At 36.6% G+C, this 26,165-nt stretch overlaps 1 pseudogene; it reads right to left on the bottom strand.

The window, feature by feature from the left end:
• Positions 1-26,165, bottom strand: part of LOC143387704 (rho guanine nucleotide exchange factor 28-like) — a 118,357-nt pseudogene that overhangs the window by 15,206 nt on the left and 76,986 nt on the right.

The following is a 26,165-nucleotide window of genomic DNA, read 5'->3' as shown; positions in this document are numbered from 1 at the left end:
AACTTCAGATTTATTTGCCTTCTTGGATCCCTTCTTCCATAAAAAATAACATTCAAAACTGTGTTTTCCAGCCATGTTGGCATACCTATGAACATTATAATTACAATATTTTCTTTGAGGTGGATGTGTGTTACAGTGCTTAATAACAAAGATGACGTTCAGAGTTTTCTCACTTGCTGTGAAATAAATTAATCTCTTTTTAAGAGCTCCAAACAGTGCTTAATCATGTCACCAGAGCAAATGATTATCAATTCCAGTAGTTACACTTTCAACCGCTAGCCACATGCTCTCATTTCTGTATCACCTTAAGAAAGTACTCTGGAGGAGTTTCTGAAATAGCCTCCTGAAGAGGCACAGAAATGAAGTGAGCTCTTTTCTGTATTTGATGATAAGGTCACCTAAATGATGTTTATGAGGTGACTGGAACTCAAGGGCTAAAGAGAAGATGACAAAAGAAAAACTGGGAGAGAAACCAAAGACTCTCTAGAGGCTAGAACTGAAGAAATATATCTTAGAATGAGCAGTCAGTGGAGAATGGGAATCAACCCTCAAAAGGGTCTAACTATTTCCAGGATCTAAACATCTTCATAGATTTGGGAGTGTCTGATCAGAAAACCTCAAGGAGCAGATCCTGATGCCCATCTGTACAAGGAAGATTTTCTCTCTCGCTGCCTGTCAAAGAACACACCTCACTTCTTGACCTGCACATAGCCCTTCCTCCACGAAAGGTTCTAATTTCTTAAAAGCCTGTTTTACTACTAGAAAAGCTAAGTAGAGAAAATCAGAGTTGAGTTACAAGGTCCAGGAAAGGTCAAGAAGAGGCTCTGTTTTGACAAATTACTTCTTGCAAAGCTTAGTTACCCAAAGAGGACAGCATGGGCCTCCCTGGGAGTCCTGTTAAAAATGCTTGCTTTGGGCTCTGCCCCAGACCTACTCATTCAGAATCTTCACCTAAAACAAGGTTTCCAGGTAAAGGATATGGCTAATATAGTTTGAGAAACACTGCTGTAACAGAGTCATGGAAACTAATGTCCTCAGAAGCTCAGGGAGTGACTGACAATTGGTAAGGTCTGACCTGAGAAGGCTTCCATTTGGTCACCATGCCACTATGCCAGACGGGCCATAACTTACAGCTTCTAACATACATTAATTTATTCATTCTACCAGAAATTTGGTGTGGGATGATTCTTGGAGTAACACTAGTTGACTACCATGATCTGACAGATTTTAGTTCTCATACTACTATAGTAAACTTAAGAGAGAATATATAAACTAAATAGCCTTAATTTTGCTTTCATTCCTTTACTGAGAGAACAAAATTTATGAGGCTTTTCTTTTTGTATTATTTTTATATTTTTTGTACATTAAATTATAGAAAGTAATAACAATGAGACATAAGAAACAAACACTATAATTTTTGCCTGGACTTAGTTCTAATTGTGACTGATAAAATGCAAAGAATAAATTATTTATGTCTGCTCACCTAGACCTCTTCCAAAAAGAAAAGTTGAGTTTTGTAGAGTGGGCATTTAAGATCTCATTACCATTTCGATTGTTTCTAAGTCAATTGGTAATAATAATAAAGGCAATAACAACAGGTTCCCTTTATTGAGCACTTTGCTTTTGCCAGGTTCTTTCTGCTGGGCACTTTCCAAGACAATCTCACTTAGTACTCACAAAAATTCCATATGGCTAAGATGATCATTCTCAGAGCACATTGCAGAACCTATAACAGAATGGTTTCAACTTGGTGCCAGACTCAGGCTGGTCAAGCAGTGGAATGCTGCAGGGCCCAGTGCAGTGAAACCCCCAGGGTGGGACCCAGGATTGGGATATAAGCATGATCCAAACACTCAGCTTGAAACTATCCATTTCTCTACACTCCCCTGGTGTCCTTATTTCTTCCTAACCAGCCAGCCTCCAGGCATGTCCATTAAATGTATATTTTTGCTTCCCCCATCCTTTTGTCTTGCTCACCCTTGAAAAACTCAGACCCGGTAGGCTCTTCTGTACTTCACCAAGCTGAAAGAGAAACAGAGACATGGCCTGCATTCAGTGTAGCCCCAGCTCAGTCCACAACACTCCATTACTCCATGACCACAACACTCCATTACTCCATTTCCATCACCCCAGAAATGGAGCCATATACACTCATTCTCTGGTCTGTACTGTCAGAGATTCTTGGCTGGGCCAAGTAGTAGTCAGGTCCCTTAACTCTCCTCTATGCTCCTCTGTGCACTTCAATATCAAATCCAGACTGAGAAGATCTCCAAATCTGATCAGGCTCCTCAGCCTCTGCCATGCCCAGGTAACATCTCTGATCACCTAGGTCTATCTTGATAGAATCTTTGGTTGGTTGACCCATAATAATATCTCTATCTCCACTTAATTCATTTTCTATCCACTGTTCCCCAACCTGCTTTTTGACTCTCTATCCATTTGTTTTTGCTGTATGCACAGATTAGCCTAATCTCTTTTTCCCATGTGTAGTGGTATACATTATAGTGGACCCTATACCTAGTGCATCAACTGATCAGGAGTAAAGTCTTTTGTGCCATGTTTTAAAATGTGTTGTGGAATTGTTTCTTTACTTAACATCACAGTCTTTCCTACACATTCCCCCATATTCTGGACTTTCAACATCCTCTTTAGCCTAACTTCTTCACCGATGGTGTCCTCTCACTCTATCTTGAGCTACCCTGGTAGCTGTATCTTTTCCTTCAGAATACAAATACTGTGAGGCTCCTCGTCTAAAAGTCATGGCACCCCACTTGCACCTTATTCCTGTACTTTTCTATCAGAAAAGTGTCTGGATATGGTTACCTACATGAACTTATCTTCTCATAGCCCTCCCTTGATGTTGGCTTTGTTCAAACTGCAGTCTCTGGGCCTGTATTTTCTGGGACAATGGTCCCCTTCTCCCATCTGCACCCGCTTAGCTCATGGTTACTTTGGGCTAACCCCTACTCACTGGCTCTTCTCTCTCTAATCCATGTACCTTTCTTGTCTCCAATTCTAAGCATAGGTGAAAAAAGGCTACCACCCAGTTCATTCTGCAGAGATTCCTTAGATCCCTGCTTCACACCACCACTCACACCACTTCTTTCCAGTGAAATTCCCTCTAAGCTCTTGAATTGATACCCAGCAGGCCTCTTTAGGTTAATGTATGCCCAACAAAACTCTTCATTGTCTCCTCCCTACCTCTGCCTCTTCTTTAACAATCTCTCAACTACAAGTTCGGGGTAGTTTATGAAGGGCTGACTAAACTTTGAAGCCCTACATGGGTGTCTGTGCTACAAATTCAGACTACCTCACAGTAGAGGGTTGTGTTTGAGTCTGGCCAATAATTAAATGTACATTGCTAACTTTTTTGTTGCTGTGACAAGACAGGTAGAGTTTATTTAGGCTCCTGTGTCAGATATGTTCAGTTCATGGACAACTAATACCATAGCTCTGGCCTGAGCTGAGGTACAATGTAATGGAGGAAGGATGTGGTGGGGAAAAGTAGCTCCAGACAAGGTAATCAGAAGGAGAGAGGGTGAGGAAGAGAGAGAAATAATTTTATTTCACCAGGGACACAATACAAACCCCAAAGGAATGCTCTAAGGGTCATACTTTTTCCAACCACATCTACTTGCCTACAGTTTCCATGCAGATAATTCATGTAGTGAATTAATTCAGTGTTTAACTCTCATTATATAGTCATTTCACTGGTAAGCATTCTTGCATCATCTCATACATGAGCTTTTGGGGGAAACGTCATATCTAAAGTACAACAAAAATAATAAAATAGAAAAATTAAAAAAATACATTGTAATAAATTTTAGGTGATTGTTCTCTCTCTCTCTCTCTCTCTCTCTCTCTCTCTCTCTCTCTCTTTCATTCTCTCTCTCACTATCATATTATATTTTACTCACTATTCTCATTACTCTTGTGTTACTTAATCCTTGGAAATTGAAACCATGAACGGGGGGAGAGGTTTGGATACTACTGTATCAAGAGAGACAGAGACACAGAGAGAATACAGAAAGGGACAAATGACAATCATAATGGTAGCAAATAAAAGTGTTCAAAAGCCTAGTGACAACTGTAGTTAAATGGTCTTAAAACAATGGATAGCCTCTCAGGGTGAAAATGAGCATCAGTTGTTTGTATTATTTATATGATGCCCCACAAGCAGTCGAATGTAAAGAGAATCAAAAGGAGACAGAAGCAAGGTGCAGAGGCAAAGTGGCAGAATAGGAGGATGGCAGAATGGCAGAAAGGCAGAAAGCCCTTGCCCAAGCTGTCAGCCTTATTCATATCAATAGGTTATATTAGGCCACAGGCATTGGTAGTACATTATTGTGCATTCTGTCATTAGGCAGGTTACAGAGTTAGCGATATCATGAAGCTTATTCCTCAGTTACATACTATACTTGCAATGTGCAATGTTAGGAGCTTTGTGTAGCTCTCAAGAAAGTCCATTGTTTAAAGTTACTGTTATGTGGACAGCTTCAGACACAGCATAGCATGGTGAAACACTGTGGTTGTCTAACAAGAGAGTTTTTTTATTTCCAGGATCTGAGTGCCTGAGGTCAAGGTCAAGGCATATAAGACTCTAGCACAGAGCCTCCTCATGAAGGCAATTGCCACAACAGCTAGGCATTGCACATGCATTTGTTATCTTACTAGTTCATGGGAGAAACTACAAAACATTCCAAATGTGGAAAACAGGGTGCCCCCAGGAGTTTGCTTACCAGAGGAGCACTGTCTTGTACATTTCCACAATTAGATCATTACAGTCTAATTAGATGAGTTTTCATATGGAAAGTTCTATGCATAGAGACCAAAACTCATGAAACTGTGTAATAGACTGAAACATCTGTGGGAAGCTGGGAGGGGCTTTCTTCCAGCCAGATGTCTCCTCCTGGGGTGGAGGCAGTACCTGTGGCCTGCCTTATTTCTCCTAGACCTTGCAGGACCTGCAAGGGGGTCAAGGACTTCTCTCAGGCCACAGTGAACTTATTCAGCCCCAGGTTGTACTAAAATTTGTACAAGCTCAATAAAATGGCCATTTCTGGAAACATCTGGAAGCTGTACACCTAAGAGCTTGAAACTAAGTCATACCTTAAAGAGGGGAAATGCCATATAAGTGATTAGCCTGTTACATAGACAAAACCATTGATATTGTGACTATACTTTTCATTTCTAATTTCCTCTCTCTTTTTCTGATTGGAGTGAGCTAAAGAGAGTTTTTTAAAACTTGCTCACTGATAAGTGGAAAAAAAAGAATTTCTAATTAAAATCCAGAGTACAACATGGAGGAACCTTTGTGAATGTTGCACGTGCATGTGTGTGTGTGTGTGTGTGTGTGCATGTTTCACTTGTAGAAGGAATCATCACCATCTCACCATTGCTACTTGAATTTGAACAGTAATCTGTGCTCCTAAATTTGAACTAAGATTCAGAAAAGATACAAAATGAGAACATACCTTTGTTAGATGAGAAGAAGTGTGGTACTGTGTCTGTCTTTACAATATGTAATGTTCCAGATGAAACTATCCATAATGCAACTGATAACTTTTCATCTTCAAGGAATGCTCTTCATCTAAAGTTGTTACAGCTATGCTGAAATTGCTGTAAATAGGTGTGCAATAGTGAATGCTTACAGATTGATTTCAGGTACTTGAATGATCACATTTCTTTCAGTAGTCATGTGGAAAATTTGTGAAATATATTCTGAAATAGTTCATTAGAGTAACATTGTATTTCTAGATATGAGAAACAGGGGATGTAGGAAGTTTACACTTTGAAGAAATAAAAGCACTGAGAATAAAGATATCTTTATATAGAAATTATTACTAATGCAGATTTTCCCTCAATAAAAGCATGTATAAAGACTTAGGTGGAAAAGGAATCCAATTTTATGTAATATATTACACTTAAAGTTATGTTCCTCAAACTTGAATTGCAAAGTGTGAAACAACAAGATAAAAAAGTACCATTAACTCATTTTTATTATGCAACTTACTATATTCTTAAACAAAAAAATACTATATATACATATGGAGATCAATTTTATAAAATTCCATTTCTCAATGTATAGCTGTTATACTAATTATGTTTTTTTCTCTTTTTAATTTCATATTGCATTTCTCTTACAAACTTTAAAACTATAGTTCATTAATGCCTGTACAAGTATCAATTCTAATATAAGAATGGAAATTAATTGAAGATAATAAGGCTATTACCTATAGAACACACAACTTGTCAAACTTAACTTTCAACATCTATACAGACTTGCCTTTATTATTTTGTTGCTTAGCTTATTATTAGAGACAATATCAAATTAGAGACAAAATTAAATTATACATTTGGTAAAAACAAGGCTTTCTTTTACTGTGATGCCCTTTTCAGCTCAATAACATTGACTTTAACAATTTTCACAGGTATAACAAGTAACTTTTGACAATTTTCTTGGCCAAATAAAAATCTTTATTAAGAAAGAAAAAGAGTACCATGAATAATGAAATGAACTAATTTTATTAGCATAGCAAGAATTTTATGAATAAATGAGAAATTGTTTTACTAAAAAGGCCCTAATTATTTTGCTTCATTTTTATTATTTGTGATATTTAATAAAATATTTAAAAATCTATTCAATAATCTCAAGGTTTAAATGACAGCCACATAACAATTCCCAGAAAGACAAAGCCTTTCTTCATTTAGGTGAACTTTTATCATAAAATATCCACATCAAGTCAATGTATTCTTTGGGATATATATGTATATAGATAGATAAATAGATATATACACAAAGACACACTTACACACACCCATATCTTCTATGACAATGCAGAATTCCCACTATTACCCCTATTGCACTGATCTTACAAACAGATGGGAATTAGCAGCATTAAATGAATCAAAATAGTCCTAATAGAACCTTTTTTATGCACCAGTTCCAAGTACATCTGGCTAAAGAAAAAGCATGGTGAGTGTCTGATCTGAGCGTTTAATCTTGTTTTGATTTTCCAAATTCCTCTATGGGAGTTTGTTTGGAGATAATGGCTGTTGCTTTCAGTAGTTTATTCTGGTTGTATTTCATGTTTCTACTTTGTGTGTTTGTATGTGTGTATGTCCATGTGTGTGCAAATACACTTGGAAATAGAATTGACCAGTGCACAGTTGTAAGTACTGAAAGCCAAAATACTTTTCAAATTCAGTTCTATAGCAATTTGTTTAGAAATTTCTGTAATTGAACAAGTCACAAATTCATACTAATGGAAGTAACAGAATTGATAGAAAAGAAAAATTCCACAGTTCCCACTGTATTTAGTGACTTCTTTTATTTGCATATCCTTTTATTACTGCCCTGCTTATATCTCTTTTTCTGTGTATTTAGTTATAATGTGAACACAATCTTCTTCCTACTTTTTCACTTAATATTAAAGCATTTGCCTGGCTATCCCACTCTGTCTATACCCAAAGACTTAAAATCAGCATACTCTATTAGATCACCCACATCAATGTTTACAGCAGCTCAATTCACAGTAGCTAAATTATGCAACCAAACTAGGTGCCTTTCAGTTGATGAATGGATAAACAAATAGGTATATACACACAATGTAATATTACTCAGCATTGAAAGAGAATAAAATTATGGCATTTGCAGGTAAATGGATGAAGTTGGAGAATATCATGCTAAGAAAAGTAAGTCAATCCCAAAAAACAAAAGGCTGAATGTTCTCTATGATAAGTGGATGATGATCTGATCCATAATGGGGAGGGGGGCATGAGAAAAATGGAGGAACTTCAATTGGGTAAAGGGGAGGAAATATTGGGAAGAGGCATTGGGGTAGGCAGGAAAGATAGTAGAATGAGATGGATATCATTACTCTAGGTAAATGTATGACTGAACACATCATGTACAACCAGAGAAATGAAAAGTTGTGCTGCAATTGTGTACAATGAATCAAAATGCATTCTTCTCTAATATACACCAGAAAAAAAATTGTGTGTGTGTACCAGCTATTGAACTCTGGATACTCAACCTCTGAGCCATATCCTCATCCTTATTTTGTATTTTTTTAGAGGCAGGGTCACACTGAGTTGCTTTACACCTTACTTTTGCTGAGGCTCTCTTTGAATTTGTGATACTCCTGCTTCATCCCTTTAAACTGCTAGGATTATAGGTATGCAGCATACACACGCTAAAAATTTGGTTTCTTCTAATTATTTTCTGCAACAAGTGCAAATATGCCAAGATAATTTTAGATATCTTTAAAAATAGTATACTAAAGAAGGTGTGAAAATTTTTCCCCATCATATGCCATCACAGAGAAATGGGGCTTTTACAAAAATTCATTTCCCTTAGTTTTTTAAAAAAAAATCTTATATTAAGAATATTTTGTAAGCAGAAGTAATAAAAAACTGAGTGAAAATATGGATTTTTGGAGCTGAGGTTGTGGCTCAGAGGTAGAATGCTCACCTAGTGTGTTTGGGGCCTTGGGTTCAAAACTCAGCACCATGTAATAATAAATAAGTAAAATAAAGGTATTGTGTCCAACTGCAACTAAAAAATAAATAATTTTAAAAGATATAGCTTTAAATATAAGTGTATATTTCTGTGGCTAAAATTCAGGATTGAATGAAAATTACAGAAATATTTTGTTTTTTTCTGAGGATAAATACCAAAAAATTAAGAAACACTTTGTTACAATTAAGGATCTCTCCAATGATTAGGAGAGATACCAGATGGAAATAAATATTTTTGTACTTACAAATTGGAGTCAAGCATTGAAAGAGAGAAAGAAATAGAAATAGAATGCAAGAGAGCCCTGTGTCTACTCTTTTATTGGGTTCAAGGAATCATCCAAACAGGTGTCCTCTGGGGAGTTTTAATTAGTGGGATTAAAGCAGGCAGCCAGGAGTTCCAGGTGATCACACTGTGACTGAGTGATGGTCACTGTGGCAGATTTGCACTGTCTGTGTAGGCTGTGGGGCTCAGTGGAGAGCTTCAAATAGTTGTATCTTTCTGTCCCATGGAGAGATGTTCACCAAGAAGTGGTTGTGAGTCAGATATCTAGATAGACCCCTTTGAGGATCTAGGATGATTAGGAGGTTTAGAAACTATGTCAAGGGTGAATGAGCCCTGATTCTGACACAAAACAATTAAACATATTTAAAATAGATGTAGAGACAACAAACAAATAAAAAAAAATAAATGACCCAGACTCAGTGGCCCATGCCTATAATACCACTACTCAGGAGGCTGAGGTAGGACTATCACAAGTTCAATGGCAGCCTGGGCCATTTAGTGGAAACCTGTAGCAAAATAGAAATTAAAATTGGGGAAATTTGGGGATGTAGCTCAGTAGTAAAGCATTTGCCTGGCATACAAGTAACCCTGAGTTCACTCCACAGTACTGAATATATATATATATATATATATATATATGTGTGTGTGTGTGTGTGTGTGTGTGTGTGTGTGTGTATAAATTCACTACAAACTTTAATTAGCACTGCAATTTTTAAAAGTTCAGTGAAGAATGTGGAAAATAACATGAAACTTTTATTTTTAAACCTTTTTTGTGGTAATTACTAGAAGTCACAAAATTTATAAAATACATTTTTTAGCAAGCAGAACTGGCATGTATAGTAAAAATGAAAGACAAATAACATGAAACTATAAGAAAAATGAAAATTTGTAAATCTCCAAATATCAATTTTAGTTCTTTTCTCACTCAAGCCTAGTAACTTGACTGACCAGTGAAAGATCATAGAAGTGCTAAAAATCATAAAATTACTCTGTCCTTAGGTGTTCCAAATCCATTGCAAGAAAACATAACTGGCTGTAATTTGTGTAACTACTGATAGAAAACAATTCATCCTTAACCAATTCCACATTTTGACAAAATTTTCACTTTATAACACTGTGCATTTGGCCTTTTCTGCTCATTAGTAATCTTGTATGTACTGGACCTTTCCAGGCTGATCCTTTGAAACCAAATCTCTTGTGTTTATTTGGATGATTCTATTTAAATGTCACCCCCACACACACCATTTACAAAGGTGTCAATAACTGCTGACCTAAAACAGCTTAGATATAACCTTAAATATTAAGCTACTATACAATATGGAAATCTTCACAAAAAGAAAGACTCACATAAATTATGTCACAATTAATTTTAAATCTTCTTAATGAGAAAGGGACATCATTGTTGAGGTTACAATTTGTTATAACTTTTACATTCTTCCAACACTTTAGCCTCATAGCTTTATTTGACCCTAAAAAATAAGTAGCTCTTTTTGGTTTTCCTAGTATGTTTTCTGAAGTTCATCTACAAATTTCTACATCACGGATTGACCCCTGGGTTTTGTGAAAGCCACAGTTGTCTTTAGTAATTGAAAAAAAACAACATTAAATTATACATAAAAACAAAAGCAATAAAAAGCCTAAAGTGATTGTCATTTAAAATATATTCTGGATAGATTTACATGTGAAATGATGATCTGAAACAATGTATATAGAAATAAGTGTAACTTAAAGTTTCAAAATCAATGCACATGCCCTAAAGGGGCTCCCCTCCCTATCTTTTTGCCCATTTCACTTAAATGCAGCCAAATGGGCAAAAAGATAGGGAGGGGAGCCCCTTTAGGGCATGTACATTGATTTTAAAAGTTTAAAACCTTCTCCTTCTTCTTCAGGCCCCCTTATTTTCCACATCAACTTCCTTCCCCAATAGGCATACCTTTTTATTCTTACATTCCTTTCTCCCCTTTCCATTTCCTTTCGTTTGCCCTGCTCATGAAAGAAATTGTAAACTTCAAAATGTATTTTACCAGTTCAATAGAACTATATATTTTATATTCTGCATAAAAGAGTAGTTATATTTTATTATGTCTAAAAATAATTTCTTAAAACATGATTCTGTTTAATGCCTATGTAACGTTAAATATTATTTTCCTTTGATTCAGTGACCTTGAATGGTTACTGAAAGTTTACCCACCCCCTTTGTGTATTGGTGACTTTAGTTCACTCTACACATGGTGGTTTTGTTGTTTTGTTTTTTGTTGTTGTTTTTTAATTTCTATAGGTCAGAACTTAGGCTTTGTGTTCAAACATAAAACCAATCTTTGAAATAGATGATTCTTGTTGAAAATAGACACTTTTAAATGTGCAATTCTTTACTGTGATTTTTAAATAATTTCCTTTGCTAGTATTTTCCCCATCTAGTATTGTGAACTCTGATGTTGGCTGCATTGAGTCAGTATAATTCTCACCCTCTCATGTGAGTTTTCCTAATCAGAGTGAGCGGAGACTGTAGCTCCTAGTGAACACTGGTGCATGGGAGAGATGTCTGTTTGGATTGGGAAGAGGGACAAGGAAAACAGTTGCATTACAAGCAAGTTTTTTTTTAAAGAATGCTTTTACTTTTATTTTTTTTTCAGTTGTAGATGAACCCAATATCTTTATTTTTTAAATTTCTTTTTATGGGGTGCTGAATATTGAACCCAGTGCTTCACACCTGCTGGGAAAGTTCTCTACAACAGAGCCACAACTCCTGTCCCCAAGCAAAATTTTTGAAGAGAATGCCATTTCAACTCTTTTTCAGACTATGGGTTAATATATACAGATATATTATAATCTCCAGAGAAAGTTCTGTGTGTATCATGAGGAAGCATCAATGGTAGGTAGGTGTTCTTCTTGTGAAGCTGGTTGCCTCTGGAGCAGGGGAGAAACTAGAGAAATACACATGCTTCCAATGCTCTGGGTTTAAAATTACATATAATCCTAAGTGTGGATCTTACTACCTCAATTGGCACAGATGACATCAGAATCAGACACACCCTCAAGTCCACCATGGCATTCAGCTGAATTCCTGCCTTTTAGAGACAGCCTGTGTTTTTCTTCAAAGGGGAGATCTTAAATTAAACTCTGGGTATCCAATTTTTAGGAATCAACAAGGAGTTTATGATTGATAGAGGAGGGGGAGGTCCAGACATGGACACTTCCCTTCCACCTGCTTTGAAAGAGGCAGCTGGAGGGAGTAATTACAACCTGCTCCCAACTTGTCTCATATTTCATCACCTCCCATTTCTCACCAACCCTGACTTCTAGGGGGTGGGGACTACTTGGTACCTCAATAAGCAGGCAAATTATGTAAATATCAGTTCTGTAAGGAACATGTGTACAATTAGCAGAGAATTTCTGTAAAAAATGGAGAATACTAATGGAGGAAGATATAGAAGGAACAGCTAAGGTTCTGAGATAGCCCCACTGTGAGCTATTTGAGTGGTCTTTTAGTTGGTATGAAACTATGGGGAACTCAGGTCTTTTCTTGGGAATGTCTTTACTTATAAACTGTGTGACCTAGGGCAAATTGTTTAAACTCTCTGTGCTTTTGTATAATGGGGGAATGACAATTCTGCACAGAATAGTTACTGGGAAGATAAATGAATCCAAGGCCTCTATTCTAAAGACTAGACCCCCAGTATGTGGCCCTTTGGGGAGTGGTTGAACCTTTAGGAGGTGGGACCTAGTGGGAAAAAGTTAGGTACTCCAGACCCTTCTCAGCTCTTTCTTTTTCTTCTTTCAAGGAGGTAAACAGGCCTCTTCTCTCCAAATTACTGCCCTGATATACTTTGCCAACACAGGTCCAGAGTAACAGGGCCAAGTGACCATAGGCTGACCCCACTAACAACTGTGAGTGACAACATACCTTTCCTCTTTGAAGTTGGTTATCACCAAAATTTCATCACAGGAATGTAAAACTAACACATAAAAGCCCTCTGAGAACACTGCTGGAAGAAGAGGCCCAGGCCAGGGGAGCCAAATCAAAGTGATGTCACAGAGACCTGGAAAGACATCAGCTTTTGCTGGAAGAGCAGGAAGCACTTCAGGAGGGGGCCTGCTTGAGGGGGTGGCCTCAAAGCTGCAGCCAGGAAGAAAACTAATGGTAAAGGAACAGCCCCTGCAAAAGCCTCACCTGACAGATAACAAAACAAGGCCCAAGGTGCTTAATAAGACCAACTGTGCTGGAATTTTAACCCCACAAAACCACTAAAAATTTACTTTGTCCCCCACCCTATCACTGTTGCTGAAAATCAGATCTAAGACCCTATTCCCTACATTTTTCTCTATGTATACCCCCAATTACTCTACCTTTTCCTAACTGTGCCCTGTGCTAGCAAGCACCACAGGTTCCAACTGTGAAAATGTTCCTATATGCACCATTTCTGCTTTTGGGCACTAGAATCTCCTTGAAATGCTTTGGCAGTTTGTCCATAGTCTGCACATAGCTTCACACTTGCTGTCTACTTCTGGGTCTGGCATTGCTGCCTCCTCTAAGTCTGACTGAGTCAACTTTTATTGGCACCTGATACTGACTTATCCTCAAATGTAACAGAGGAGTCCAGACTGTACCTAAGGATTTTCATAAAATGCACATAGTTGATTTTCACTTTTCTCACAGTAGCTGAGACTTTCAGAAATGCTGTGCATCTGGACAAATATAATTGAAAACACGCCAAGACCTGTATCTGGTTTAAAACAATTGAAAGGCAACATGTAATCTTAAATTAACCTAAAAAAATTTGATATTTCAAATTTAATGTTACATAAAAAATACAATAAGTGCTGGCGAGGATGTGGGGAAAGGGATACACTTGTACATTGCTGGTGGGACTGCAAATTGGTGCGGCCAATATGGAAAGCAGTATGGAGATTCCTGGGAAAGCTAGGAATGGAACCACCATTTGACCCAGCTATCACCCTCCTCAGACTATTCCCTGAGGATTTTAAAAGAGCATACTATAGGGATACTGCCACATTAATGATCATAGCAGCACAATTCACAATAGCTAGACTGTGGAACCAACCTAGATGCCCTTCAATAGATGAATGGATAAAAAAAATGTGGCATCTATACACAATGGAGTATTATGCAGCACTAAAAAATGACAAAATCATGGAATTTGTAGGGAAATGGATGGCATTAGAGCAGATTATGCTAAGTGAAGCTAGCCAATCCTTAAAAAACAAATGCCAAATGTCTTCTTTGATTTAAGGAGAGCAACTAAGAACTGATCAGGGGGAAAGAGCATGAGGAAAAGATTAACATTAAACTGAGATGAGTGATGGGAGGGAAAGGGAGAGAGAAGGGAAATTGCATGGAAACGGAAGGAAACCCTCATCGTTATACAAAATCACATATATGAGGTTGTGAGGGGAAAGGGGAGTGAAGGGAGAGAACTGAACAACAACAGATGAGGTAGAGAGGGAAGATGGGAGGGGAGGGGAAGGGGGATAGTAGGGGATAGGAAAGGCAGCAGAATACAACAGTCACTAATATGGCATTATGTAAACATTGTGAATGTGTAACTGATGTGATTCTGCAATTTGTATTTGGGGTAAAAATGGAAGTACATAACTCACTTGAATCAAATGTATGAAAGATGGAAAAATAAAATAAAAATAAAAATAAAAGAATCATAAAAAAAGAAAGAGGTGAAAGATCTATAAAATAAAAACTACAGAACCCTTAAGAAAGAAATCAAGGAAGACCTTAGAAGATTGAAAGATCTACCTTGCTCTTGGATAGGCAGAATTAATATTATCAAAATGGCCATACTATCAAAAGCACTAGACAGATTTAATGCAATTCCAATCAAAATCCTAATGACATTCCTCATAGAAATAGAAAAAGCAATTATTAAATTTATTTGGAAGAATAAGAGGCCCAGAATAGCTAAAGCAATCCTTAGCAGAAGAGTGAAGCAGATGGCATCACTATACCAGACCTTAAAATATACTGCAGAGCAATAGTATCAAAAACAGCATGGTATTGGCTCCAAAACACACTGGTAGACCAATGGTACAGAATAAAGAATAAAGGACACAGAGACTAACCCAAAAAATTGCAATTATCTTATCTTAGACAAAGTTTCCCAAAACAGGCATTGGAGAAAAGATAGCCTCTTCAACAAATGGTGCTGGGAAACCTGGAAATCCATATGCAACAAGATGAAATTAAATCCCTATTTCTCATCATTTACAAAACTCAAATCAAAGTGGATCAAGGACCTAGGTATTAAACCAGAGACTCTGTGTCTAATAGAATAAAAATTAAGCCCTCATCTTCATCATGTGGGATTTGGCCCAAATTTTCTTTATAAAACTCCTGTAGCACAAGAATTAAAATCAACAATCAATAAATGGAATGTATTCAAACTAAAAAGGTTCTTCTCAGCAAAAGAAACACTATGTGGGGTGAACAGAGAGCCTACATCCTAAGAGAAAATGTTTACCTCTCACACATCAGATAGAGCATTAATCTCTAGGGTATGTAAAGAACTCAAAAAGCTAAGCACTAGAAAAAACAAATAACCCAATCAACAAATGGGCCAAGGACCTGAATAGATACTTATCAGAAGAGGATATACAATTAATCAACAAATATATGAAAAAATGTTCATCATCTCTAGCAATTATAGAAATGCAAATCAAAACTACTCTTAAGATATCATCTCACTCCAGTCAGAATGGCAGCTTTTATGTACACAAACAATAAATATTGGCAAGGATGTGGGGGAAGAGGCACACTCGTACATTGCTGGTGGGTCTGCAAATTGGTACAGCCAACTTGGAAAGCAGTATGAAGATTCCTTGCAAATCTGGGAATGAAGCCACCATTTGACCCAGCTGTCCCTCTCCTTGGTCTCTAACCAAAGAACTTAAAAACAGCATACTACAGGGACACAGAAACATCAATGTTTTCAGCAGCACAATTCACAATAGTGGAGACAATCTAGGTTCACTTCAGTGGATGAATGGATAAAAAAAATGTGGCATATATACACAATGGAATTTTACTCAGCAATAAAAGAGAATGAAATCATGGCATTTGCAGGTAAATGGATGGCATTGGAGAAGACAATGCTAAGTGAAGTTATCCAATCCCAAAAAAACAAATGCAAAATGTTTTCTCTGATATAAGGAGGCTAACTCATAGTGGGGTAGGGAAGGGAAACATGGGAGGAATAGATGAATTCTAGATAAGGAAGAGGAGTGGGAGGGAAAGGAAGGGAGCAGGGGTCTAGCAAGGATGGTGGAATGTGATAGACATCATTATCCAAAGTACATATATGAAGACACAAATTGGTGTCAACATAATTTATATACAACCAGAGATATGAAAAATTTGCTGTATCCGTAGTAAGAATTGTAATGCATTCCTCTGTAATTTGTTTTTTTAAAAAATAAATAAATAAAAATATTAATAACAAAGTAGAATTTATGATGTAAGTGATATAAAAAGCATTAATTTAAATTAAAAAAAAACATGAGGGTTACAGTCTATAATGAAGATACAAAGCATAAACTCTATATCTCAAATCAAAATAGTAAGAAGCAAAAAAAAAAATGAACAAATAATAGTGGAGGACTTCTACAATTTAACAAGTCTTGTAAAACTTTTAAAGAGGAAAAGGCTTAAAAAGGATACTGAAGATTTAAGACAGTGATTATCAATAAGGGACAGTTATACCTGCCTAACAATGTTTGAAAATAGGGTATTCAGAGTATTGAGGTATTTGGATAGCCAAAATATCTGATAGTCACAATGTCTGTTTAGTGTCTAAGGATAATTTCTGGCACTTAAAAGTAAGAGTCATGAATACCAAGTATACTAAAATACAAGGGAAAGTGCCTCAAAAAAGGAATTATCCCAAGCACAATGTAACAAATACCTAGTTGAGCTATATTCATTTCTCTAAATAATTAATAAATTTAAATTTGGCTTAATAGATAAAAATGCTGATACCTACAAATAACAATGTACTTTTAAACTATATAAATGAAATCATAATATACTCTTGCCAATTCATAAAAATGTATCATCTATTAGAGCAGTTGTTTTCTAGGTATAATGTCTTGTGATTTATGGAATAAAGAATAAATTTCTAAGAGGCGGGCAATTCTGAATAACTGCAAAACATGACATTCAACTGCTGATATTTATTTGCCTGGAGTGATACCCACATAAGAGATTTTCTTTTCTTCATTCTAAAAAAGCCCTAGCTAGAAACTTACCATAACTACCCCCTCTAGGATAGCAAACTAAAAAGTGATAAACAATTAAACAGTTTCCCAATTAAACATACATAATAAATAACACCTAATCTCATTAAGAGACAATTCAAACAGAATTTTATTTTGTGATAATTTTTATTAGAATGTTCTTGTTTTTTGAACCAGGAATGTACTAATTATGATTGCATTTAAAACACAAAACAGGTCATTTGTTTATCTTAATACCTTGTACTACAGGATATTTTTAAAATTTAAATTTGTAGACTATGTTTGTGTTTAAAATTTATATACATACATGTATATAAGTACCTATATAAGGTTCTGCTATTTGTCATAATAAAGATTTCTGGGAATAATGTCATATTGCATTAAAATGTTCTAGAAAAAGTAGAATAAAAATAAAAATTTAACAGAAAGCAATAAATAATTTAAAATTTTAAAAAGTAAAAATAAAGAGGTAAGGCAAAGGATAATGCAAATTTGGCAACCCAGGGATATTGCTTGCCAAAATAAAGAGGAAAACTTTCCAAGAATAAGGAGAACAGGTTCTCCTCAGCAATGGAAGTGGTTTGACAGGATGTGAAGCATGCAGTTCTAGATCTCTGAAAACAGGATGTGGGCCCAGAAAGCCACACTCCTCAGGGTTCTTTGGTCCCAAACTTTGTTCCATGGAACACTTCTCTTCTAACCATATTTAGGACCAGATTAATTCATCACAGCTGTGAATCCAGGTGCTGAAAAGGAGACTTGCTCTGTATGAATGTTTATGAGAAGCAAAGTAAACAAAAGTAAAGTTTCCCACACACACACAGAAATGGGGTACACCAATCCTATAAGGATGCCAGTTTCAGGAATTCTGAAGCCACTCCTGGCAGAATAGTGAGAAAGTAATTCCTGGGCAGAGGACATCAGTTTCTCTCAGGAGATGGCCTTGCCTTGGCTCCAAATTGTATGTGGGTTATGTAGTGCTCATACATGTAAACCTGCAGCCAGTCTGATATCCCAGAAATCCATATTTGTGAGACTTCTTCTGACACATCCTTGAGGCTTGTATATTACCCTCCCATTGCCAGTTTTACAAGGGAGTCTAGTATTTATATCTGGGTATTCAAGGACTAAATGAAGAATCTTTCCCCACCCAACCATTAGGAAAAGCTGGAAAAGCTGAAGTAAAATTTTTTACCACAGAAATAGGTGTCAAACAGGACCCAAATGAGCCAACTGCAGGCAACGTGAGGAAATTTCTAGGATAAAGAGGAATAAATAAATTCCTGAAAAGAGAAGAAACATTTCTCCAAGGAAATGTGTATGGTTAGGCCTTAGGTTTATGTTGGGAAGTGAAGTTTGCATTCAGTGAGCACTGTCCCCAAGACTGGAACCAAACAGACACACATTTCTGAGGGTTCTTATGTCTTTGAGATGTAGTGTGAAGTTATTTATTTATTGGCTTTTTCTTCTTTCAAGGAATGAACTCCATGAAATGAGTTTTCCTCTTAGTACTGCTTTCATAGTGTATCAGATATTTTAATATGTTGTGTCTGTGTTTTCATTTACCTCTAAGAATTTTTTAATCTCCTCCTTGATGTCTTCTGTAACCCATTGTTCATTCAGTAGCATATTGTTCATTCTCCATGTGATGTAGAAATTTTTCTTTCTTATTTTATCATTGATTTCCAATTTCATTCCACTATGATCAGGTGAAATGCATGGTAGTATCTCTACTCCTTTGTATTTGCTAAGAGTTGACCTGTGGCATAATATATGGTCTATTTTCTAGAAGGATCCATGTGCTGCTGAGAAAAAAGTGTATCTGCTTGATGTTGGTTAATATATTCTATATATGTCAATTAAGTCTAAGTTATTAATTGTGTTATTGATCTCTATAGTTTCTTTATTTAACTTTTGTTTAGATTATCTGTACAGTGGTGAGAAAGATGTGTTAAAGTCACCCAAGATTATTGTGTTGTGGTCAATTTGACTCTTGAACTTGAGAAGAGTTTGTTTGATGAACATAACTGCTCCATTGTTTGGGGCATATATATTTATGATTGTTAGTGTTGTTGGTGTATTGTTCTCTTGTCCATCGTTATCCCTTTTGATTAACTTTGGCTTGAAGTCTCCTTTATTTGATATGAGTATGGAGACTCCTGCTTGCTTCCATAGTCCATGTGAGTGGTATGATTTTGCCAGCCTTTCACCTTTAGTCTGTGTATGTCTTTGCTATCAAATGAGTCTCCTGTAGGCAGTATATTGATGGATTTCTTTTTTTTTAAATTCAGTCTGCTAGCTTATGTCTTCTGATTGGTGAGTTTAAGCCATTAACATTCAGGGTTACTATTGAGACATGGTTTTTATTTCCAGCCATATTTGTTTGTTTTTGTTACTTAATTTTACTTGGTTTTCCTCTTTGATTAGTTTTTCTTTTAGTGTACTACCTCCCTCTGCTGATTGTTTTTATTTCCTCTTCATGAAATATTTTGACAAGGATGTTTTTTAGTGCCAGTTTTCTAGCTGTAAATTTTCCTAACTTTTATTTATTGTGGAAGGTTTTTATTTTATCTTCATACCTGAAGCTTAGTTTTGCTGGATACAAGATTATTGGTTGGAACCCATTATCTTTCAGAGTTTCAAATATGTTCTTCCAGGATCTTCTAGGTTTCAGGGTCTGTGTTGAAAATCAGCCATTATCCAAATTGGTTTACCCCTGTATGTAATCTGATTCCTTTCTCTTGTGGCTTTTAAAATTCTCTACTTATTCTATGTTGGGCATTTTCATTATAATATGTCTTGGTGTGGATCTCTTGTGATTTTGCACATTCGGCATCCTGTAGGCTTCTTGGATTTGGATTTCTGTTTCATTCTTCATGTCTGATAATATTTCATTGAACAGATTTCTCATTCCTTTGGTTTCGACCTTTACGCCTTCCTCTATCCCAATAACTCTTAAATTTGGTCTTTTTTATGCTATCTCACATTTCTTGAATGTTCTTCTTGTGGTTTCTTATCATTTTCACTGTTTTGTCTATGTTCTTTTCAACATGATATACTTTGTTCTCGTTTTCTGATGTCCTGTATTCTAAGTGGTCTACTCTGCTGGTGATACTCTCATTTTTGTTTTTAATTTGGTTTATTATTTCTTTCATTTCAAGAATTTATGTTTGGTGTTTTTTGTTTGTTTTTTTGTTTTGTATAGCCTCTTTCTCCATAGAGGTGATCTTTTGCTTCTTGGATTTGTTTATGTAACCCATTGTCAAAGTGATCTTTCACTGTCTGTGTTTGTTGTCTATGTCTTCTTTGCAACTCCAAATCATCTGAATCATGTATATCCTGAAATGTTTATCTGTCATTTTTTCTGCTATAAATGTTAATTCTTTTTGTTTTTATTTCATTGATTGTCTTGAATTGTTTGCAGTACTTTCTTTCCTTAGCTTTTCATGTGGCTCGCATTTCTTTCCAGCCCTGTGAGACTGGTGTGTGTGTGTGTGTGTGTGTGTGTGTGTGTGTGTGTGTGTGTGTTTACCCTAGAGATTTGTAATGCTCTTGTATAGTTCCAAGATCCCCTCCTTTGTGGGAAGAACAATGTTAACAGTTCCCAATATCAACAATACATCATCTATGAGCAAATTTTTATTATTAAGACATTTATAGTTAGTATCTATGTCTAAAAATGTTGGATTCAATTATTATTTAAAATACAGTCAGTAGTTTCATAAAAGGTGTACAGTTTCTGGTGGCATATAGAGAACTGGGGTCGGGCATAGGATGGTATGTTAAGGGGGAAAGATGTGAGGATATGGGGTTAATATATCTTAGCAACTTTGGAGGAGAACTCTAATGAAGAGGGTTAGTAGCAGGAGAATAGACAAGAAGTAATTTAGGGTAGACAAGTATGTGGGAGGACAATAGGATGCATGTGTATTTAGAAAATTACACAAAGTAAAAATAGTAAAAATTAGGAGGTTGAAAGAGGAAGAGAGGGAGGTATAAAAATAAAAAGGAAAGAAAGAAAGAGAAAAAAGTGAGAGAATTAAAAAACAAACAAACAAAAAAAACCTCTTAGAATTCTGTTTTCTTCTCTTCCAGTAGGTGGAGTTGTCTGTTCCAGTTTGAGTCTCTGCCCTCAGGATGATGGAGTTAGTGTGAGAAGGCTTGAGCTCTCCCTCTCCTGCCTGGAGCCTCCCTAATCTTGGTCTCTCTGAGTTGCTTCTGTTTTTTACCCCCTTCCCTCTCTTGCTTATCAGGTCTCAATTGCAGAATCTCTTGCTCTAAGCCCTGGGTTCACTCCAGGTAAGAAGCACCCTGGTTGCACTGCGCTCCTTCCTGTTCAACTGAGAGCTGTTTTTGTCAAGGATAGTCACTGCACCAAATTATCACAGCTGGGGGGAGGGGGAGTTGAAAAACAGGTACCTGTTCAGTCACATATCAATACTGATATCCATGCCCACCAAAGGATGTTGTCTATCCTTTGGACAGGCTTTCCAAAATGGAGTCCATTCTTTTTCCATGCTGGGGTGTCTGGTGCAGTGGGGGGAGCTGGAATGTCCCTGTGCTGTGGCCAGAACTCTGTCAGGCTACCTGCGTGGAAGCAGATTGCAGCATGGTGTTCTGCAGCTCTCCAGAGGTGCTGACCCCGTGCCTCTGTTCTGCCACCAAAGAGTCTCAGAAGCGCTTAAACTGGAGGCTCTGGGACCTGTGTTCAGAGTCCCACTGACTCTGTGTTCTGCATGTTCTGCACTGGTGGACTCTGCAAAAATCCACTGTATGGGATGCTGTCACAAGCTCCGAGATGCTGTATTTTGTCAAGGTGAGTCCCTATGGAGAAGCCCTCTAACTGCTTTTTGGGATTCATGCACAGAGCAGCCATAAATGGTATCTCCTGTACTCTGCCATCTTGGATCCCATCAGGAGATAAGATCTTACTGGAAATTTTATTGTGTGTCTATAGTAGAGTATGAATTGTAACTTCTTTTTTCTTTGGGCTAAATATTGACTTTTGAGAGGAAAGAACTAATGAGATTAAATTATTATTTCAGATGAGGTTTCTGGATATTTTTTAAAATATTTATTTTTTAGTTGTAGTTGTCAATAACTTTATTTTTTAATTTATTTTTTATGTGGTGCTGAGGACCAAACCCAGGGCCTTGCATGCACTAGGAGAGCACTCTACTGCTGAGCCACAACCACAGCCCCAAGTCTCTGGATTTTAATGATAGGTCTCTAGTCCATAGACTTTTTGAAACATGAATTTTTTAGTATATTAACTATTTAATCTCTGTGCACTTAACTCTTCAATAAATTATCATAAACAAAGGAAGTACAAAGTAAAACTGAAATGAATTAACTTTTTTTTAATATTCATTTTTTTAGTTTTAGTTGGACACAATACTATTATTTCACTTATTTATTTTCTTTATGTGGTGCTGAAGATAAAACCCAGGGTCTCGCATGTGCAAGGTGAGCGCTCTACCGCTGAGCCACAACCCCACCCCCTGAATTAACTTTGTAAATGTTCATAATTTGTGGTCAGATTAGATCAATGTAAAATGTGCTGACAAGAAACAGTGGGAGAAAAAGATTTTTTTTCTGGTACTGGAAATTGAACCCAAGGGCTCTCTACCACTGAGCTATGTCAGCTGTCTTTTTTATTTTGTATTTTGAAACAGGGTCTAGCTAACTTGCCCAGGTTAACCTCAACCTGGAAATCCTTCTTCCCCAAGTCCCAGAGTAGCTTGGATTATAGACATATGCCACCATGCCAGCCTGAAGATAAATTTTTCTTTCTATTGTTTCTTTGTTTTCTTGTGCTTCATAGCATTGATCTAAGTCTCTTTATAGGAATAGTATTAAGGTTCTTATTAATGTTAATATTATGAGAATTAGAATACCTAAAAAGTTAAAACCTGATAATGATTTTAAGTGCATATAAAATGTGATAGTAGTAAGTTTTATTTAATTTTTTATTAATATATGACAGCAGAAAGCATTACAATTCATTTTACACATATAGAGCACAAATTTTTTATATCTCTGGTTGTACTCAAAGTATATTCAATTTGTGTCTTTATTCATGGACTTTAGCTAATGAAGTCCATCTAATTGCACCATCATTTCTAAACCCATGCCCCCTTCCACCCCTTTGTCCTATCTAGATTACATCTATTCCTCCCGTGCTCCCCCTCCCTAACCCACTATGAATCAGCCTTCCTATATCAGAGAAAACATTCAGCATTTGTTTTTGGGGGATTAGCTAACTTCACTTAGCATTATTTTCTCTAACTTCATCCATTTACCTGCAAAGAATAGCACTGCCTACTGTCAACTATGTGACTCTTTCAGATTGTCAGAGTGAAAGAAAGCCAGTGTCAAATCATTAAACAAATGAGTCAATTATTTTATTGCTAAGATAAAATAGAGAAAGAAAATGTGATATTTTGAGCCTAGACCACAATTTCTTTCCTCATGCTCTTCCTCCACACTTTGACACTTGACTAAGATTAAAGCAAAATTGCAAAGTTAATTAGTTGGGGAAGTTAGCAGAATTATTTATAGCCATTGCTCAGCAAGTAAAAAGAGAGCCATTTCTGATCATCTTCCAATGTCCCATAGAACTTTCATGGGTTTATGGGTTTCCAATGCTTGTTAGTGGAAAGATGTTCACACTGCCTTCTTTGTCAAACAGGCTTGCTTGGTTTTTGAGGCACAGGATTGACTCATGCCTTTGTAAATAGGTCCACCTAATCACTCTCTACCATGCTACTTTTACTTCACAGCACTATAAAGTCTCTGAAATAATCAGATGCTATCAATATTTAACTATAAATGATATATGTAGGACAATGTGATAATAGATATTATGACATTTAGTTTGCATTATTTGAAATGCTTCTAGCTGTCTTCTTACCTTTGTGAGAATTACCTGTGTAAATCTTACCTCAGGTAGAACTTTTATAAAAACACTTTCATGCATTTTCTTCTGAAAATTTGTGCTTCATGTTTAGGTACTAGTAGATTGAAAGGGCACACTGAAGAAAAATGCTAGATCTGCTCTTTTCCTTAACTTGAATGAAGGAAATACAGAATATCATAGAATTGAAGTCTTTGGCTGTTTTAGGTGAGAGTTTATAATATTAGGAGGATGAACATTAGAAGAAAGCTTGCTATTGAATCATTTTTCTTATGGATTTCCTGGGGTTTTGTGCTCTAACCTGCTATCTGAAACTGATAGTGCTAAACTATATTTTACTTCATTTTTTAAAATAATAATTCTTGTAGGAGGAAATGACTATATTTTATCAAAATTCACTATGCTGTCAAAACAAATAAGCTGTCAGCAAATATCATTGACAAGAACAATGAACCCATTTATAACAAGCTGTTGGTGAACTTGCTGTGATGACATTACTATGATCCCACGGGACTTCTGATATCTGGGAACAGCAGGAAAATCAGAGAAATCCAAATGCAGTTTGGAATCCTTTTAACATTGTTCACAAGTCTTGTTGTTTTATCACAATATTTAGAAGAAATTTTCAGAATCATTAAAATTTAGTGAAGGCTGCATATCATCATGTAATGAGATGTCTTATATTGGCCTATGTTAACCTTTGATTTATTCACACAAAGGTGGCCATTCACTGGGGACAACATTTATACACTCCAGCTTCACGAAGAGGCTCATTAAATCTCTCTACCCTCTTTATGTGGAATCTGTAAATGACACAAGCCAGCAGTAGCTTAGGGACAGCCCATGACTCTCATGTTACACATGCAAAAGCTTGAATTCACCCCATGTCTAATATTAAGTTGGTGGCAGAGAACTGAGCCCTCACCTGGGGATCAGAGCCATAATGCAAATATCAATGCTGTAGTCTTTCTCCAAGACATTTTCCCAAAGCATAATTACACTTGCATTTCATACACAGAGCCTCCCTTTATTTGGGCATGTTAGGCTATCCTGTATAAATGTAAGAACAATGGAGTATGGAATCCCACACAAACCCAAATACTTATATAAGCATAAATTTCACCATGGCCTGATTTGGACCTCACCCAACCTCACATCTTTAAGGAGTAGCATCTTGGACTTTGTGCAGCCTATTTGTTGTATCTCTGTATTCTGTACAGTAGAATGTTTAGCCACAGAACCTCAAGCATAACATTGAGACTCAAAGTTACAAGATGAGAGTTAATAGCATGCAGTTATTTTAGATCCTCTTGCTTTAAAAATATTCAAGACCTTCTCAAATTGCAGAGGACATTGACTTTCTGGGTCTTAATAAAGAGGAGGTATAACCATAGAAAATAATAAATGTTTTGCAGGCTTTGTACTTGAAAAAAATGAACAACCTTTCTTATTGTCTGAGAAATACGAGTATTTTGATATTTTAGATTGTTTTATACCTCAGTTTGCCTAGAACACCATCACCTGTGTCCAACTTCTGTAGAAATAAATCGTAGTTGTGAAGCAGATTTTCCAGAAGAGGGAGCCAAACACTCAAAAGATACAAAAAGAGCTTTTAATTAATGAAACTTAGTGAAAAGAACAGGAATGTCCCTGGTGAAGCTTGGAGCTCTCCTGGGATGTGCTCGCCCCTTGTTAGCAGGCAGAGCACCATATCTGTCTTTCTGGAAGGTTTCCTTGTGGTGTAAGCAGATACAGTCCTCAGACAATGCTGGCTAGTGTGCTGACCTCCAAAGAAAGAATGCAGAGCTCTTGAAAGGAAACCTACCAGCAACCAAATAAGTACAAATGTGCTGGGAGCCATCAGCCAAGTAGGTATGACAAATTCCTTGCCAGCTTACGCCCATGCTGTCTAGTGGAAGGACTTCTGAAAGGTGACCTTGCTCAAGGACCAGGGCAGGATCCGTGTTTAGGGTGTTCCCCCTTTAGAATAGGGCGGTTTAGCATAATAGGAGATTAGGGTGTTCCCCCTTTAGAATAGGGCAGTTTAGCATAATAGGAGATTAGGGTGTTCCCCCTTTAGAATAGGGCGTATCCTGCTGCTGAGTTCCTCTTGAGTGCTTAGGGTCAGACAGTATATTTTGGGAGACAGAAGCCCATGCGGAGTGGATTTGGGCAGAGAACGTG

This window comes from Callospermophilus lateralis (assembly GCF_048772815.1).
Source record: "Callospermophilus lateralis isolate mCalLat2 chromosome 17 unlocalized genomic scaffold, mCalLat2.hap1 SUPER_17_unloc_1, whole genome shotgun sequence".
NCBI lineage: Eukaryota > Metazoa > Chordata > Mammalia > Rodentia > Sciuridae > Callospermophilus > Callospermophilus lateralis.
This window is presented reverse-complemented; position numbering and strand designations above follow the sequence as displayed.